The 17,825-nt window shown below is 52.1% G+C and overlaps 1 protein-coding gene across 2 annotated transcripts in view; it reads right to left on the reverse strand.

The window, feature by feature from the left end:
• CPLX2 (complexin 2) overlaps positions 1-17,825 on the reverse strand; it is a 91,188-nt gene that overhangs the window by 18,174 nt on the left and 55,189 nt on the right. Inside the window, exon 2 of one of the 2 annotated variants that reach the window (XM_027552654.1) lies at positions 15,818-15,936. The exons of the other annotated variant lie outside the window; for it this stretch is intronic. The gene's annotated coding sequence lies outside the window, so the exon portion shown is untranslated. The remainder of the gene's footprint in view (positions 1-15,817; positions 15,937-17,825) is intronic. 2 annotated transcript variants of the gene reach the window in all.

Below are 17,825 nucleotides of genomic sequence, written 5' to 3' on the forward strand. Positions count from 1 at the left end.
GTGTGTCATCACCACCGTGCAGGCAGACAGCCTAAATGTGTCACCAAGGATGAGCGATACTTTCTTTTCCATTCCCCCACTCCCAGAGAAACCCCTGGTAACCCAGCCTGTCCCGTCTGGGAAGCCGGAAACTTTTGCCTCCCTTCTCCATCCTCTGCTTTTGTTTCTCAGGAAAAGAATCCCAGGTTCCTCAGCTGAATCCTGACCCTTTGGTGGCAAGTGGAATGTGTGTGGGAACATTCTGAGGAAACCCTCTCTATTCCAGACTCTGCTCCCCAACTCAAAGCTCCTCCCCAGCCCAGCATCTGCCTACCAGCTCCTCAGAGGTCCTCCCTACCATCCTCCCGTCCCCACCCTCCCAGATCCAGGCACTCATTAGCATGTCAGACAGTCCTCTTTCAGCCCACACGTTGTACCCTGGGATATCCCCACACAGTTGGCTTCCTCTCGTCCTGGGTTTTCCTAAAGCCTTACATTTTCATGTCTGCCAAACCAGTCTGCACATCCCCCCCCATCCAGCACAGGCACAGGGAGGATGTTTTGGGGTGAATCCTTCCTCTCTTGCCACAGGTTCTTTTTTGAGCTCTCTGCTTGGCTACTGCCTCCACTCCTCAAGCCTCAGCCCTTCCAGCTCTCTGGGACATGGTTGGATCTCTCTGTCCATCAGGAATCCCCCCGATGGTCCCGCATGCATGTGTCATCCCAGAACCAGCCAACGCACCCCACCAAGTTTCTTCATTTGAGTCCTAGTGCTGGACTTGCTCAGGCATATCAGTAGAGCATCAGCCTTTGGGCTGTGCCCTCAGGAAGTTCCCCTTCCAGAATGTCCCTCTAACCCCATGACACTGGGTCCCTTTTCCCCTCCCCCAAGTAAAAACCTTTACTCAGAAAGATAATCTTTAGACTTTGGAATCTTGTCCTTAGGCATATGGAAACAGAATAAGAGTTGCAGAATACTAGAATCATGAGCACGGAGAAGGCAATGGCATCCCACTCCAGTACTCTTGCCTGGAAAATCCCATGGACGGAGGAGTCTGGTGGGCTGCTGTCTATGGGGTCGCACAGAGTCGAACACGACTGAAGCAACTTAGCAGCAGCAGCAGCAGCAGAATCATGAGCAAAGGGCCATTTTAGAATCACATTTAGAATCACAGACTCTAGAATGACAGGCTCTCTAAGTGGTCGCCTCCTACTCAGATCCCATGCGATGGGGGGAAGTGTTAAAAAGATTGCAGACTTTTGGGGCTCATCCCATGTGAACAGGTAACAATCTTAGAGATGGGAGCCCAGGAATTTGCATTGGTTACCAAGACCCCAATATACCCTCTAGTTCTCAATACACCCACTAGTTCCCTGGTGGCTCAGACAGTAAAGAATCCACCTGCAGTTCGGGAGACCTGGGTTCGAGACCTGGGTTGGAAAGATCCCCTGGAGGAGGGCATGGCAACTCCCTCCAGTACTCTTGTCTGGAGAATCCCCATGGACAGAGGAGACTGATGGGCTACAGCCCATGGGATCATAAAGAGTCAGACACGACTGAGTGACTAAGTACGCACACTAGTTGAAACAGCCTTGTCTTGGGTCAGTAGAATCTGACTACCATATGATCCTGGGTCTTATAGGAAAAAAAAAGACTGGATCAAGGAATCATAGAATATTTTACAAGCTAAGTTTCAACTAATCACACACACGCACTCACACTTTGACAATGTCTTGAACTGCGGATTGGAAAGCCATCCTACAGTGTGATTTTGTTCCTGTTCTAGGAGGAATTTTTCTTTTGCAGCCTCGCCGCTCCTTTTGGAGTGGAAGGCTTTCCCCCCGTCTCTGCCTCCATGGTCTTGCCTCCATTTGTGGAGTTAAATGTTCTTTCCATCTGGGTGCAAAGGCGGCCGACAGAACCCCTGTGTTTACGGAGCAAGTGAGCTGGAAATGACTTCTACTTTCCATTTAGGACCAGCACACCCTGGCCCACAAAACAGATTTTGCTGCTTGATAAAATGAATCTGAGGGGACATTATCGCTGTTTTACTAAAGCAGTCGTAGCTGACGAACATGGACAACAACGGTTAGTAACCTCACGGAGCTTCTTCTGGTCAAGGAAATGAAAGACAGAAAATGCCGAGGGGCAGCAGAAGGCTATTTTGGAGACTGACGGGAATGCATGTGGGGGGTGTGTGTGTGTGTGTGTGTTTGGGGAGGGGGAGTGAAGGGAGGCGATTAAACATGCATGAAAAAGCACATGTATTTCAGCAGCACTGAAAAGGTACATTTCTGGCCATCTCACCCAATGTGTTCAACTCACAGATGAAGAAACCGAAACCCCCAAAGCGGGGGGACTTTCTAAGGCCACACGGCAAGTTACTGAAACCCCTAACTCCTGGATAAGTGTTCTTTCCCAGTTGCAGCTCAGCATCACGTTCTTAAAACACCTCCAGCATGCCAAGCACTGTTCTAGGGATGTTATAGACATCAACCCTTTCAGCTCATGACAATGCTATGTGGTAGGTCTTTTTCACTCAATTATTCTTTTATCAAGCATGTGTGGAAGGCCTCTGACACCAGGCAGTCTCCTAGGCAGACAAAGATAAGAACTTTCAGAGTTTCTCTTCTCCTCTTGATTCTGCAGCGAGAGATGCAAATATTCCCCAGAGAGATAACGCAGGACCAATTCACACGTTCAAGATCTTTTCAGATCGGAAGCTCTGATTTGAAGCACTCAGGAGTGAGCGGGGAGAGGTGCCCACCAACAGTCAATGATAAGACAACATACCAAGTGCTATCCTAGTGAAGAGGCAGCTCTGAGGAGGAGAATCAAAAACACAGCTTGCAAGACAGATGGGACTGGAAGCCCAGAGCAGGGAAGGACAGGGAGGCTGGCTCCAGGGCTGCGCGAGTCATCTCAGAGGCACCATGGAGGGGACAGCAAGGGCTCTGCTCACACAGAGAGATGGGTGAAATCTCAGCAGCTCTCTGCCCTTTCCGGAGACAGTGGCTTTTCTCTGAGACTCAGTTTCCTCTCAGTGAAATGGGTTAACAATCCCGAGCTCCCAGGGCAATTGTTAGACTCAGACAAGACAGTGCCTAGGGAATCACAGCACAGTCTCAGCAACCTCTTTCTCTCCAACAGCTGAGGAAGGTGGGAATTTCTTCTGGTGTCTGGGGCAGGGTGATCATTAGACAAAGCCTCCTTTTATGAACTTCTTGGTCAGAGGACTCTGCATCATGAGTCCTCTGAGTTTGGTTAAGTTGGGGTGAGAAAGGAGAATTGGAAGCTTAGAGGAAGCTGGGTTTGGGGAGGGGGATGTTTCTTCTCCGTCTTTACCCCTCCTTGGGCTTCCTCTCCAGCACAAGTGGGGTTGGAGCATCATGTCCTCTCATGTGAATTGCCTGGTAGAAGTCCAGAGGGGGCTTAAATTCGGGCCTGAGAACATGAAGAATTTTCCACCCACAAATCTAAAAATGGCTGCTCTGTGCCACTCAACCTCCAGTTGTTTCTTTCTGGCAGGAAAAAAAAAAACCACCTTTTATTTGGCAAACAAGCAAGGGGTTGGAAAGGTCTTGGGAACATGAAACCAGGGAGAAGCTGAAGGGTTTGAAGAGGAAGGAATTTTCATATCCTGAACCTCTCACTGGGCTAGGTGATTCATATCTTTATCCGCTTTAATCCCCACACAGACGCCTCCCATACCTTAAATGTCACCATGTCCACTTTATATTCAGGTAGTGATATTCACACTCAGAGAGGTTAAGGGCCTTGCGTGGGGTAGCACAGCTGAGAAGTGGCAGCAGCAGCAGCATTGGAACTTGGTAAGTCTGTACAGGTGGCCACATTTTCAGAGGGGGACCAGGTGGGTTTCTGGCAACCAAGCTAGGATCTGCAGCTTTGGGGCAACTGGTCCCAGAGTGTAGGTGATCCTGCTAGGGCACCTATATGGGGATCATGCCACAGGCTGGTCCTTTATGGGGCTGGGTGTTCCAAATCTGAGGTGATTATAGGTGATGGGGGCTGTAGGTCAGGGCCCTGAGGATTTAAATGAAAAAAATCCCCCCTCTGCCACACTTGGCTCACTTCTGCTCAGGCTGGCTCAACCTGACTCTTCACACTGGCATCTCACCATTGCTTCTGCCTCTGGTCTTCCTGCACGTTGACTTTCTAACTGGCTTCCAGATCTGTAGGAGAACCATAGCTTTCTAAAACACGGCCTGATTGCATCAGTCTCCTCCTCAAAACACATGGTGGTCACAGCTTATTTTGCCACCTCGCACCCACTCCTCCCGCGCGTGCCATCAGCTCTGGAGGAGCCAGCCTATGTATCTCATCTGGAGCCACGGATGGATCACATGACCTGGGCTAAACCAATCAGCATCTCGTTCTCCTTGGTTCCCCAGGTCAATTCAGGGATAGTCCCAGGACCCAAGTCAGACCAGTTGGGGCTACAGAGACACTCGATTCTGGAATTACTGCTTGAGCTAAAGGACGTGGACTCTCTCTCGCTTCACTGATCTCTATGAATCGAGTTTCCCAAGAGCTACCGTGAGGAGCTTCAGAATGGGGACCAGCTCAGAGTCAAAAAAAGGAGAATGGAAAAACCCTAGCCTGGTGACCTTCTTTTCCCCCTTGGCTCAAGCTGTACCTAGAGCTCTCCTAGATCTTATCATTTTTATGAGCCGATAACCACCCCTTCCCTTTTCGTTCTCCTTAAAGCTGCTTTAGTTTTTTCTCTTCTTGCAAAGAAAAGGATCTTAACTGACACAAAAAGTCCTTTAATGTCTTCTGATTGCCTTCAGGAGAAAGTGCCAACCTTTTAGACTGGTCCTTCAGGCCCTCCCAGACCAAACGGTCTCTCCAGCTCCATGAATGCCATCTGTGCTGCCCGACCCCGGTGCCTCTGCACCTCTGCCCACACTGGCTGCTCCCAGCAGAGGCCTGCCTGCCCTATTCCGCTTTGACTGGCATGGCTCAACTGAGGTAGAAAGGAACCCTTCTGGAAAGTGAGGCTGAGTCCGGGGTGTCCTATGTGTTCCCACGTCGACCTCTGCATTGTAGCACCCTTGAGATTTTACATTGGATGTTGATTTCCTTGTCTTTCTCCTGAGATTTTGAGCCCTTTGAGGAGGGGGGACTCACTGAGCATGAGGGATTCAGTCAGTCAGCAAATATGGACTAAGCGCCTACAACAGGCCAGGGACTCCTGTAGCTCCTGGAGATACCATGGAGAGAAGAAAACAACTCACAAACTTCTGTCTTGTCTGAGGGGGGAAGCAAACGCTGCTCCAGTAAACAGACACAGCACTGGGTTCATTTCAGAAGGCGCTCAGGCTGTGAGGTAATAGGGGAAGCCTGCCCCTGTCTCTGGGCTCAGAGGCTAGAGGAGAGCCAGGCTCAAAGCAGGCCCTCAGGAGCAGTTTTTTTCATGAATGAATATTGAACATCCCCAGACACCCGGGTGCCCCTCAGCCTTCCTTTATGACGACTGCTCAGAACTCTACCAGGACGTCTTTGTTAGTGATTTATTCCCCACTTCCAGCCTATGCCCCCTCTTGTGGGGATGGGGGGGGGGTCCCAGTGACATAAATGACATTTTTTGTTTGTGTGACACTCACCTGTCCCCATAGGGGTTAAACAAAGCCACCTTCTCTGTGACTTCGTGATGTGGCTCCACCTGCAGCTCGGTCCCGTGTCAGAAAGCAGGGTGCGCCTCTGCCTGACTTGGATCAAATCTCGGCCTGGCCTTTCTCTTTCCAGTCCTCGCTCTGTCGTCTCCCTCCACAGACCTGTCGCCAGCCCTTTGATCCCCTCTGTGACGCTCCTTTGGACTGTATCTGGCTCCATAAAGCCGATGAAACCTCTTCCTGCTTGTGTCACTCCCGGGCTCCGAAACCTTCGGTGACTCACTACTGCCTACAGCAAGCCCAGACCCACGAGGGGTTCCCTTGATCTGCCTCCTGCCTCCTCCGCCAGCCGCTCCCTGCTGCAGTCCACTCCACACTCTGAAGTTCACTTCGTTCCTCTATTAGTTCATATATCCTTGGTTGTCTTCTCCTACTGGGGTGTAAGCTGCTTGAGGGCAAGGAATGTGTCTTGCTCATTCCCGAATCCCCAACATCAAACAGTGAACTTCCTCGCTGTGAACGCTCCATGCCTGTCTCCAGAGGCAGCATCTGTGCATTGCATCGCCCTGCCACTTGCGGTTGAAATGGCTTGTGGGCCTTAAGACCTTCATCTTAGGTGCGGGAACTTGGAGACCTAGGCTCCTTGCTGGGCCACAGACCACAATAATAGTGCTAGCATCCTCATTTAAATCTTGTACTGCTCCCCTCTGTCCCCTTCTTTTTTTTTTTTTTTTGGCATTTCGTAGTCCATACACATAACCCCCGGGAGTCCCTTCCATGCCTTGGTCCCATCACTATGGTGTTTTGTCATTGGGATGTTTTTGGTGCCATTTGCTGTGGTGACCACATTTTGGCCTGTTTGGCATCTCTTTGACATCTTTTTGTTCCCTGCTTTTAGACTTTATGATCCCGGTGGGCATTAGACCCACAGCCAGCCAGTGAGCACTATGAGCTCACGCAGCTCTGGCCACTGTGATTGGCTCAGGGTTGGCAAGTGACGCAAGTTAAGCCAATGAGAGTCAGCTCTGGGACTTTAGTAAGAACCAATGAGAAAGAAGCTTTCTATTTCTAAGGGATTTGCAAGGTTGGCAGAATGTGGGCCTGAGCAGCTGGACCTTTTTGTCACCACCCAGAGAGAGCCTGCCTGAGGGTGATGCCAACACAGAGAAGAGGAGAGCCAAGAGAAGGGAAGGAGACAAATTCCTGATGGCAGCGTTTGAGTGTCCAGATCTCGATGTGCCTTTAAGCATCATCTGCTCGTGTACTTTTCCATTATGGGATCAGTAAATGCCATCTTTCTGCTTAAATTGTTTGGAATGAGGCTTCTATCTTCGCCACCTGTGAGGGACTTGCTGGAATCTGTGATGTTGGAGCTGTATGTCCCCTCCTTCCGAAAACTTCTAATCAAGCAGGCTCTGACCCTGGAAGGACCCTCTGTTTAATGTTCTCACATCCCAGGAAAGAAAGAGCTGCTCGTCCTGGTCCCAGTTTTCTCTCTGTCACCAGTGCGATGGTTCCCACGGTCATGTTGATTTCAGCGAGAGAAGGACCTCACATTGCCAAAGCCCCAAACTTTACATCCACAATTCCAGTTCACATATCCACATCCCCTCAAAAATGCACATATTTTTGGCCAAGAGCTATGCAATTTCACCCTTGAGTGGCATCAGCTTTCTTGGGCGGGTGCCATCTCTTTCTGGCGATTTGTCTGCATCTCATTTGTCAGTTGGAGTTGGAACATTTGCCCGTCAGAACAGTGCCTTTGGTGTCCCCACTTCCAAAAAGCAATTTGGGAGCAAGAATTTCCCTGAGGTCCTCCGCAGTCAAGGCTGACGCCGAGGCTCCCTCAGATAGTCCAGACTTCTCCTTTTCGTCTCTGAGCTCTCTCCCAGAACTGGGATCAGAAAGCATCTTGCTGGTCCTTTATCTGACCTCTTTCCATCTGATGGATGTGAAAGACTTAGGATTCTTGTCCCCACATTCCTTCTCAAGGTGACTTTTGGGGTGTCTTTGGACTACATCATTTCAAGGTCTCACTGTCCTGGGTAAGCTTCTTGAGCCTAAGTCATTAGTTTGTAAAGGTTTTTCAAAAGTTGCCTTTCTCCTTGCAATGCCTCTGAGGCACCTCTGTTTAGCTTATTGTTTTATCTTGTTTTGTTTCTGACTATAGTAGTCAGACCATGATGAGCTGTGGCTGGGAGAAGGAGGTTCTATGCAAGGTTGATGAGGCTCAAGGAAAGTTCTACCATCTTGATGATGCTGCCAACTCGATATGTGGCTTCCAGGGTCACTGTGGCAGGAAGGGAGAGCTGGAGTGTCACAGAGGTTCCCACAGCCTCAGCTGGGAGGCGATCTTGTGGGCTTGCTTCTGTTTGCAGCTCGAGATCCATGCTCCCACTTCCTGCCCAGCTCTGGGCCCACAAGCCTCATCCATATGGACCAATCACCAGGCTCCCTTTGCCCCTGAGCTTCTTTGTCTGTGTGTGTGTGTGTGTGTGTGTGTTTATGGGAGTTACTGGCAGGGATTAGAGGATGTTTAGAGCAAAATGAGAGCGGCCCTTGTCTGAAGGCCACTGCTCCTGTCAAGTGGTCCTTTCCGCATAGGTACCTGCTCCAGGTTTGGCAACTACTCCCTCCTTGCCCTTCAGCCTTGGAGGTGGTGATGGCTCCCCACCAATGCTGGCCCAGGGGAACCGCACTGTCCCCATGGGACATGCCTGTCCTGCCTATGTTTCCTCATCAGCAAAAAGGGGCATTGCCACTTTCTTTAAGATGCACTGGAGAGCTGAGATGGTGCATGTACAGGTGCTGGCACATGGAGGCATCCAGGGAATGGCAGCTAGAATTAGCCATCACATCCCTGCCTTGGAAAGAGTGGCATCCAGGTAACACGTTTCCCCATGCACCTGCTCAGGGTTGGGTGTGTCTCGGTGCTGGAAGAGGGGTGGGCAAGAGAGAAGAGGTATCTGCCTCGTGGAGTGTTTCTGGTAGGCGTGGTCAGGCAATTAACAAGTAAATGGAAAGACAGATTATTTCAGAGTGGTGAGTGCGCTGCCGGAACAGAAAGGGGAGATTTGCGAAAGAAAGATGGGGTAGGGGTGTCTGGGAAAGGCTTCTGGGGATGACACTGGAGCTTGGCCTGAATATGGGATGATGTGGGGCAGCAGATTTGGGCTGAAGGACCCCTCCCCTCCCCGAGCTGAGTGTGAGAGTGGCCTATTCCTGGAACAGAAAGGAGCCTGGGTGGGAGGAAGTGTAGGGAGCCAGGGGTACAGAGCTGGCATCCTCTGAGTCCTTGTCAGCCACACTGAGAGTCCAGGGTGTTACTCAGCTGGGATGGGGTCATTTGCTAGGAGGTCAAGGGTCAGGTCAAACTCATGCAAAGTCTCTGGTTGAATTTTGCTATCCCCAACCCCAAGTGCTCTGATCTCATCAGCTGGGGTAATTTCTTTCTCAAATTGCCATTTGGGGAGAACTGAGGGCCTCCGTTGCAGGGAATCTGGGGCCTGCAGTCCCTCGGGTCAGGCCATAGTCCCCTTGGATCCCCTCTGAGGGAGAGCACAGCTGCTGAAGCCCCTCTGTCCTCCAGGCACAGTGCGAGCCCTGCATGCATGCTCTCTCCTTTCCTGGCTCCACCTCCCAGAGAAACTGGCGTGATCCCCTCAGCTCTCTAGATGTGGAAACTGAGGACCCAGCACCTCCTGTTCCCTCCTCACCTCAGGACGGCTCCCTCTCTCCTGCAGCAACCCACACGGCATCCTGTAAATAACTGCATGTTCCCAACACCTCTCCTCCTTCTCCTTGGAAACCTGCTCTCTCTTTGGATTAGGGCTGCCTGGTTGTTAGATTCCCCTCTGTGGTTCAGAGCTGAGCATGGTGGAAGCGGGAGCTGAAACGCTGTATCTAAAGGCCTGGCCTCTTTCCCTCATTAGCTGGGTGACCTTGGGCAGGTCACTTCACGTCTCTGAGCCTCAGTTTCCTCACCTGAAGCTTGAGTAGTGGATGGTAACTAACGTTCATGATGGAGATCAAATGGGAATCTGTAAACAAGGGCCCAGCTGAGTGTGGGACAGGCTCAGGGTGATTCATGAACGTGATTTACTGCTTTTCTTGCTGCTCTCATCAGTTCTGCCTCCTAGATGTTTGGGTCGGGGAGGGGTAGATCAGGGTGCACACACTAGGGCACTGGTAGGATCAGACAGATGACAGACAGGGAACACAGCTGAGCTCCTTGGGAATGTCCTGTGAAGCAGCTGGTTCTCTGAGCAGACCTGCACAGAGCCTGTAACAGGGAAGGGAGTCTGGTCCCCGGGAGGAGGTAGCCAGAGTAGTCCAGGTTCTGATGCCCCCTCCTGGGAGTTCACTTTAACTCAGGGCTGGCTACAGACTCCCCCAGATTACAGGATCCACTCACTTAGGTTTCCTGTTGCCCCAGAGTTTCATATTTCCATCTAATTTCACCAAGTGGAAGGTCAAATATGGCCTTTTGTTGGCTTTTGGTGGATGTTCTGGAAGCAGGGGGAAGGGGCTTTATCTGCGGGGAGGGATGAACCAACACGACCCCTGAAGTTCAGAACCTGTGGACTGATGGTAGTGACAGGAGCCAACCTGACTGAGCGGCTGTGTGCTTCATACCTGCTACCCTGTTTATGCTGCGCGACCGCCTTAGGAGGTATTACCGCTGTGCCCATTTCACAGATGAGGGAACAGGCAGAGACAGGACAGGAAAGTTGTCAAGGTCACACAGCCAGAAGCTGCCCTTAAGGATTTGCATCCAGCCTGTCTGGTCCTGGAGTAGGTGCTCACCCCTCTGGGACCAGGGAATCTACCTGGGGGTGGGACTCACGCCATGACCAGGCTCAGGCTGAGGCGACTCTGAGAGATTTTTGAGCACGGTTAGTGTGTCCCCGACTGCCGTAGCCCAGGTCCCTGTGTTTCTGTGTGTTTGCTATGGCAGACACAGCTGTCTTATCTTATCCTGTAGCTTTTATTCTGCTCAGCAGCTTAGTACTCCCTTGAGGACCCACCCTCCCCTTGTTCTCTGGCCGTGTGGTTTGCATGGAGTCCTCTGGTCCTCTTTCCCTCAAGCTCTAAGGGACTGGTACATAACCCAGGCCTAGGGATGGATATGTGACTCAAGATGGCCCAGGGACACTCAGTCCTGAAGCTTGTTTTGGAAACATTAGAAAAATTCTCTTTCTGTTGGAGTTACTGAGCTGAAAAAGTGTGTACCTAGAGCTGCAGGGTCATGGTGTGGAGAGAGCCTGCCTAAGGGGGAAGCCGTGCCAGAGAGAAACTGAACTGATAGAGAGGGAGAGAGACTGACCCCTCACGATTTTGCATGACTCCTGGATCAAGCCTTTCCTGAAATCCAATACACTTGAATTTTTCAGTTACACGAACCAGTACAATCCTTTTTGCCCTTAAATCACTTTGTTTGATTTTTCTACTATTTTCTATTTCTAAAATAGGATTGACTGGCATTGTGCTAACTATTCCATGTATGTTATTACCTTTAATCCAGTGAGAATATTGGCGTGGTGCCCATTATGCAGCTGAGGGAACTGAGGCTCAGAGAGATTTGTTATACTGGCGAAGGTGTCACAGCTAGTACATGGCAGAGCTGGGATTAGACCTCAGGCATTTTGACTCTAGACACCTTGATCACTTTGCCTTATGATAGAAGGCTGGTTTTACCCCCTAAATATCTCTTATAATCTCTACTCTCCGATCTCATCCAGCTGCTCTCCCTGCTTCTCCTCTGATCCCCTTTAATCCCCACTTCCTATGAGAAAGAAGCCTTCACCATCTACACCCTCAGACTAAGCTCTGTTTCCTAGCAGACATTTTTATGGCACAATGTACTTTTTCTTCTTAGCTCCACTGGACTTCAACAATGATTTGTTCCAGGTTTATCTCTTCTGCTGGGTGGGAGTCCCACGGGGGCAGAGATGACGTCTGTTTGGCCATTCTGCAGTGCTGACGCCTGGCACAGTGCCTGGCCTGTGGTGGGTGCCTGGTAAATGTTTGCTGAATAAATGAATTGTGCAGTTTTTTCGCTCCCACGGTGGCCCTGGATCACTGTGCACCTGTTTGACTGCAGTTTTGTATCATTCTGACACTGCAAAATTTGCTTGCGCTCTATTCTAGTTCACTCTAGTGTAGGGTACCTATGACCTTGGATGCTTACTTATCTTAGTGTATATACCAGAGAGTGCATTCTTTGGAGACTGGGGCAGAGTCTCCAACCATCATCCCTCAAGTAGTAGGAATAATAATAACAACAACAATACAAGGAATAATACTAACAATGAGCACTTACTATTTGCTGGGCTCAGCTCTGAAGCTTTAACATGCATTGCTTCATTTAATCCTTATGCCAAATGTATGTGTGTATACTATGATGACCCCTTATACTTAAGGGCAAACTCAAGCTCAGAGAGGTTATATGGTCTCCTTTGTGTCTCTAGTTTAGAGCTCAGATTCTGTTGCATGCACTCAAGAGAACTTGCTCCCCTAGTGACTTTAATGCAGGAAGGCGAGCTGGGTTGGAAGGCAGGAGGAGTAGCAGAACGGCTGAAGGGGGGCTAAAAGGGCCTCTTGGAAGGAAAAGCATCTTCACTGTGAAGGTCAGTGGAGGGTTGAGCAGTGAGGCGGGAGGGGAACCCTGAGGGCATGGGGGTGGGGTAGGAAGAGAGCTCAGGGGTGCCATAGAAAGGGCACCGGATTAAGCTGGAGAGCCTGGGTTCCTGCCCTGGCCCAGTGCTTGCTGGCTGTGTGACCTGGGGTAAGGGGCTGCATGTCTCCAAGCCCACGTTGCAGAGCAGATATCAGCCTCGAGATAACACCTGGCAATTGCCTAGCCGGGGTCTGACACCAAGTAACAGGCACCATGCCAGGGGTGGGGTGCAAGCCACTTGCTGGGGCTGCTGTGAATTCCTCCGCTGCCTGAACTCAGGTGTCCCTCTCCAGACCCCTAGGAAGTGGGCCCTGTGACGGCCCCACCCTGCAGAGCAGGGGCCTGGCGGGCCACGTGGCCTCTTGGCTCAGCATCTCCCAGCATATGCGAGGCAGCTGGACCGTGCTCTGGCTGGGTGGGTCCACACCTCCCTTTACCCTTGCACTCTTCTCAAGAAGGTTGAACTTGGATTTCAGTGGGAGAAGGGGCCAGGTGGACAGTTACTCGCTTGGTACTGTCGCTTCTTTGAGGCTCCAAGTTTCTCTTTTCATGATTCTGCCTCTAGGGCCATGCCCTTTCTCCCTGGTGATCTCAGGGGGCAGCAGACAGGTATGTGTCAGCCCACGTGTGGGGGCCTGCGCTGGCACGGGGCCCAGGAAAAACAAGACCCCGAGCCCAGCCTGCTCTGTGAGCAGGGAAGCGCTGGAGCCGGCTTCTCAGGGGCCCCACCAGTCAGCTCCAGGGACGCCGCGTGGGGCTGGTGCCAGCCCCGGCCTAGAGGTGAGGCGCCCGCTGTGGCAGCCTCACTCCCTGGAGTAGCACCTTCACGGGTCTGTCACATCTGTACAGCACCTCTGCTCTTTACTTAACGTCACCCTCTAATTCCACTCACTTGCAAAAATAAAACCCTTCACTGCGTTCACTTAAAAAGGAAACCTCGACTTCCCGCTTCACACCGGAAAACCAGTGTCACTTGCTGTAACGGGGTAACGGTGTGCACACACACAAGGAAAAGGAGCTGCGTGTGTGTGTACAGCTCTGTGCTCGGGGGCGGGTGCGCCCCGCGCCTGAGGGCAGTGAAGGGGAGGGGCTTGTATTGGAGAGTGGTGAGGACTCGGCCTGAGCCTGTCTCCCAGGCGCGATGAAACCCTGAAAGAGAACTGAAAAGGAGGCGTAAACCCAGCCAACGACTTTGTCTCTAAAGAGGCACCTCCCAAAGGACCTGCAGTCATCGGGGGACCCAGGCTTCTGGGCCCCGGCAAATACCCGCAGACACCTCACTGCTCACCTCGCTTCCCCTCTGTCCAGAGGCCTCCTTGGCCTCAGCTCCTCCAGCACCGAGGAAGCCACGACCTTGCAGACTGGTTGCTGGAGGAAAGGCCCCAGGTCGAAACAGCTTTCCCTGTAGCCAAGCGGGAGGGCACTTTGTCTCTCTGACCCTCAGTTTCCCCATCTAGAAACTGGGGATGACAGTTCCTATTTCCAGGACTGTTTGAAAAATTAAAATGAGATGCTGTGTGTCAGAGTGACTTTGTATGGTGCCTGGCACAGTGAGCGGGACTCAGGCGGCGTGCCTTCCTGCCTTTTTATCCCAATCCAATCTAATTTAAAATTCTGCCGCCACCTTTGCTGCAATTCCATTTCCTATCTCACAGGCTCTTTTTTTTTTTTTTTTTTTTGTCTAGAGACTCTGACAGCCTTGAACTCAGATCTTCTCTCCTTCATGTCCTCCAGGGTCAGGTCACTTCTCTGATCTTCAATTTGCTCATCTTTAAAATGGGAACAACAGGGAATTCCCAGGTTAGGGTTTGGTGCTTTCACTGGCAGGCCCGGGGAGGAAATCCCTGGTCAGGGAATGGAGATCCCTCAAGTTGCAAGCATAGCCCCCAAACCCCCCAAACAAAAGGGAGCAATAGCAGCCACCTCATCAAGTTGCTGTGTGGGCAAGAAAACACATCATTGGCAAAGTTTGGTACACATGGACTGACTTATTTTTATGGTTTGTGACCCTCTGGGATGCGAAGATTGCTGAAGTGTTTCTGAGGTTGGACTGCCCATATCCTCGGGGGAAATTATCTGAGTTTGAGCCCACGTGAAAGACTTCTGAGTTCACGACAGGCGCGAGCTGGTAGCTCTGCAGAGGGGGATGTCGTGGGCTCCAGCTGAGGCAGCTTCTGTTTTTAGCTGGAACCATTGCTGCTGAGTCCTGCCCACCCCCAACCCCCCACTGCACCCCTCCCCCATGTGGGAAAACGGAACGTGGTGCAGAAATAGCCTGGTCCCAGGGGCTGCCCATGAGAAGGGCTTATTTTGACTCAGGATGCTGTAGAAGCTGTGGCAGGCTTGTCAAAATACATCTGCCTCTTCCCGAGCGGCCCACGGAACCTCAGACTGGCGCCAGGACCAAAGCACCGCTGCCAGACGTGCACATGTGGAACCGGGCCCCTGGGAGCCGAGGACAGGCCCTGCTTTGTTTCCAACAATAACCACCTCCCAAGCACTGGAGGGCAAAAAATAGATACCCTCTGACAGCGGCGTGGAGGAGCCCACCTGGGTCCCGAGGCTTGTTCATCGCAGTGACTCCCCCACCCTCTGCCTCATTCATCTCCGCACAGGGCCTGGCAGGGCCTGGGAAGTGGATGAGAGGGCATCACAGCCCTTCCTCTGTGGTCCTTACAGAGGAGCCTACCATGAGGGTTGTTATACCCATTTCACAGGTAGGAAATCTAAGGCCCAGGCCATGCAGTGACTTCTTGTGATGAGGCCTCTTCTCCAAGCCCTTCTTTGCACCTTGAGCTGCCGTCGCTTTCCCCCTGGGGTGCCCTTCCTCCTCTTAGGATGGCTCGTGACTCAGGACACACGTCTTCTTCTCTGCGCAGAGCTGGTCCCCGCCTCCTTGGGACTTGTGCCTGTTCCCAGATGGCTCTTGTTTGCCTGCCTGGTGACTTGGCATAGTGGCTCGTCTCAGAGATGGCAGCGTCTCTGCACTGCTGGGCTGAGCCTGGCCGGCCCAGGGTGGACCTGACAAATTTACTGTAGGAACGAATGGCTCTGGAGTATTTTCATCCAGGGGCTCCCCACTTAAACCCAGGGATTGACTGAGTGCTCAGTTAGGGAGCAGAGGAGGGCAGGCCTGCATGGGGCTCCCTAACCCGAGGGTAGCTTCAGGATGACAAGAAAACAGGCTCATGGCTTTAGAGGGTGCAGCCACCTGACCATGGGCTCTTCCCGTGCGAGGTGCCTCAAACTGGACTCCTGCATCTACCATCAGGACCGTTGTTAAGTAGCGGCTCTGTCATCTCCCTGTTTCCTCAAGCCCAAAGCCCCGGGCAGTGTGAATGCCCAGCTCTGAGTCTGGACTACCCACCCCATGCCATCTCTGCCCTTTCTCCTCCCCGTGGACTCCTCAGGCCTTACCAGCTCCCCCTGCACTGTGGCCCAGCCACCTGGTGTGTTTCCCCACCTCTGCCTGGCTCCCTCAGCCCCACCTCCCTCCATATCCCTTGCATGAGGCTGACTCACAGCTCCTCTGTGCGCTGAGCTCTGACCACGCAGTGCTGACCCTGCTCAAAACACTTGGCAGCTCACTCCTTTCTCCACCGGCATTTTTCCAGTGGGTCGTGCAGGTGTCCACAGGGATTCTGTGAGGAAGGGAGCCCTCCGTCAGGTGAGCGGGGATTGCTGGGCTAAGTGAAGTCAAACAGATTGTTCCCTGCAGGAATTTTCAGGGCCTTTGATGTGCTGTTTGGATTACGATTCTCTGAGAGACGACACAGCGCCTGGCATTTCTAGAGCTTATTTGAGCACAGGACTTTCCGGTATGGAAGGAACATCAAGGCGAGGGGTGTTCTGAGGCGTGCACTTGGGAAATGCTGCAGTGTTGGCTGGAGCCTGAGTGCCTTGCCCTGGAGGTCAAGGTCCTTCACAGCACAGCCCTAGCCTGCCTTTCCAGCTGCCAGTCCACAAACATCCAGAAATTTCCACCCAGAAAGCGACCCTTCAGATGCTCCCTGTGCCGGCTGCGGCTGTCTGCCGCCCCCTCACCCACCTGCCAGCTCACTCTTTCCGTCTGTCCAGAGCTGCCTTTGCTAAGAGTGAAGATGGAGTCGCTCAGTTGTGTCTGCCTCCTTGCTACCCCATGGCCTGTAGCCCACCAGGCTCCTCTGTCCATGGGATTCTCCAGGCAAGAATACTGGAGTAGGGTGCCATGTCCTCCTCCAGGGGATTTTCCTGACCCAGGGACTGAACCTGGGTCTCCCGCATTGCAGGCAGATTCTTTACCATCTGAGCTGCCAGGGAAGCCCCCAGCCCAAATGGCAGCGACTCTCCTGAGCGATGGCATGGGAGTTCTCCCGTCTTCCTCTGGCTCCATGGGTCCCAAATCTTGCTGCCCTCAGGTCATTCTGAACATGACTTTATTATGGGGAACTCTTTGGATCCCCTCTAATTTGCTTTTAAAAATTTGCAAACTTGAGTATTTTAACCCATATCAGTGCAAGCCCCTCACTTACGATGCATGTCTGGTGTATCTAGCTGCTGAGGGTGAGGCTGCTACGCAGACAGTGCCTCCCGTGTGTGTGTGTGGTGGTGGGGCATTAAGAACTCCTGATTCACTAGGCAAACAGGACGTGTGCAAAGCCGTGCTTCTGATGCTCAGCTCACAAGTTTATTCCCCCTAAAGGAATGATCTTATTAATATTCTGGGAGAGGCTAGCATTTACTGAGAGCTCTCATGGTGCACGATACTGTCTTGATGCTGTACACCTGGCACATTACCTATTGGCCAGAAAGGTGCCAGGAGGGGAGCTCCCAGGAGTGGAGCCATGGAGCGCTTGAGGGAACAACGTGGAAACGTGACCCCAGCCCAGGGTGGTACCAGAGCTGGGCTTCTGCTCTAAGGTCCCCAAGCAGGACTCACGTCACAGGACTCCTCTTCCAGGAGCCTTCCCTCACCCCACGGACCAGGCTGCCTACACTCAGCCAGAGCCTCTGCTCCTGTGTTTGAATCCCCCACTGGGCTGGGAGCTCCTCAAGGTCAAGGCTTACTTGTCTTTACACCTCCAGTCTCTAGCATGGGGTTTGGCTGCATGCATGGAGTCGTGTGCCTGAGGGAGGGATAAATGTGTCCAGGCCTAAGGAAGATTCCGGGCTTTTGTGGGAACAGTCCTGGGAAGATACAGGCTGAGGTCCAGCGCCCTGAATCTCACATCACACATTCCTATGAGTTTCCCTCTCCTTTGGCTCCAGGGTAGCTGGCCTGCCTGATGACTAAGAACATCACTTCTAGCTGCAAACAGCCACCTGGAGGTGGCTGGTGGCAACAGGTAGGCCAGCCCCACCCAAACAAGAGGACTGACTAACTTTTGTTCTCTGTTGGTACCTGCTGAAATGTGGACACGGTTCAGCATGCTCTACAGCACTGATTGGCATCAAAACACACCAACACAGTCTTCCTGGCATGCGGAGGAATCCTGAGAAAATGCAAATTAGATCATTGCATGCTTTTGATTAAAACCCTCCATTAGCTTTG

Source organism: Bos indicus x Bos taurus, chromosome 10 (genome assembly GCF_003369695.1).
Source record: "Bos indicus x Bos taurus breed Angus x Brahman F1 hybrid chromosome 10, Bos_hybrid_MaternalHap_v2.0, whole genome shotgun sequence".
Lineage (NCBI taxonomy): Eukaryota > Metazoa > Chordata > Mammalia > Artiodactyla > Bovidae > Bos > Bos indicus x Bos taurus.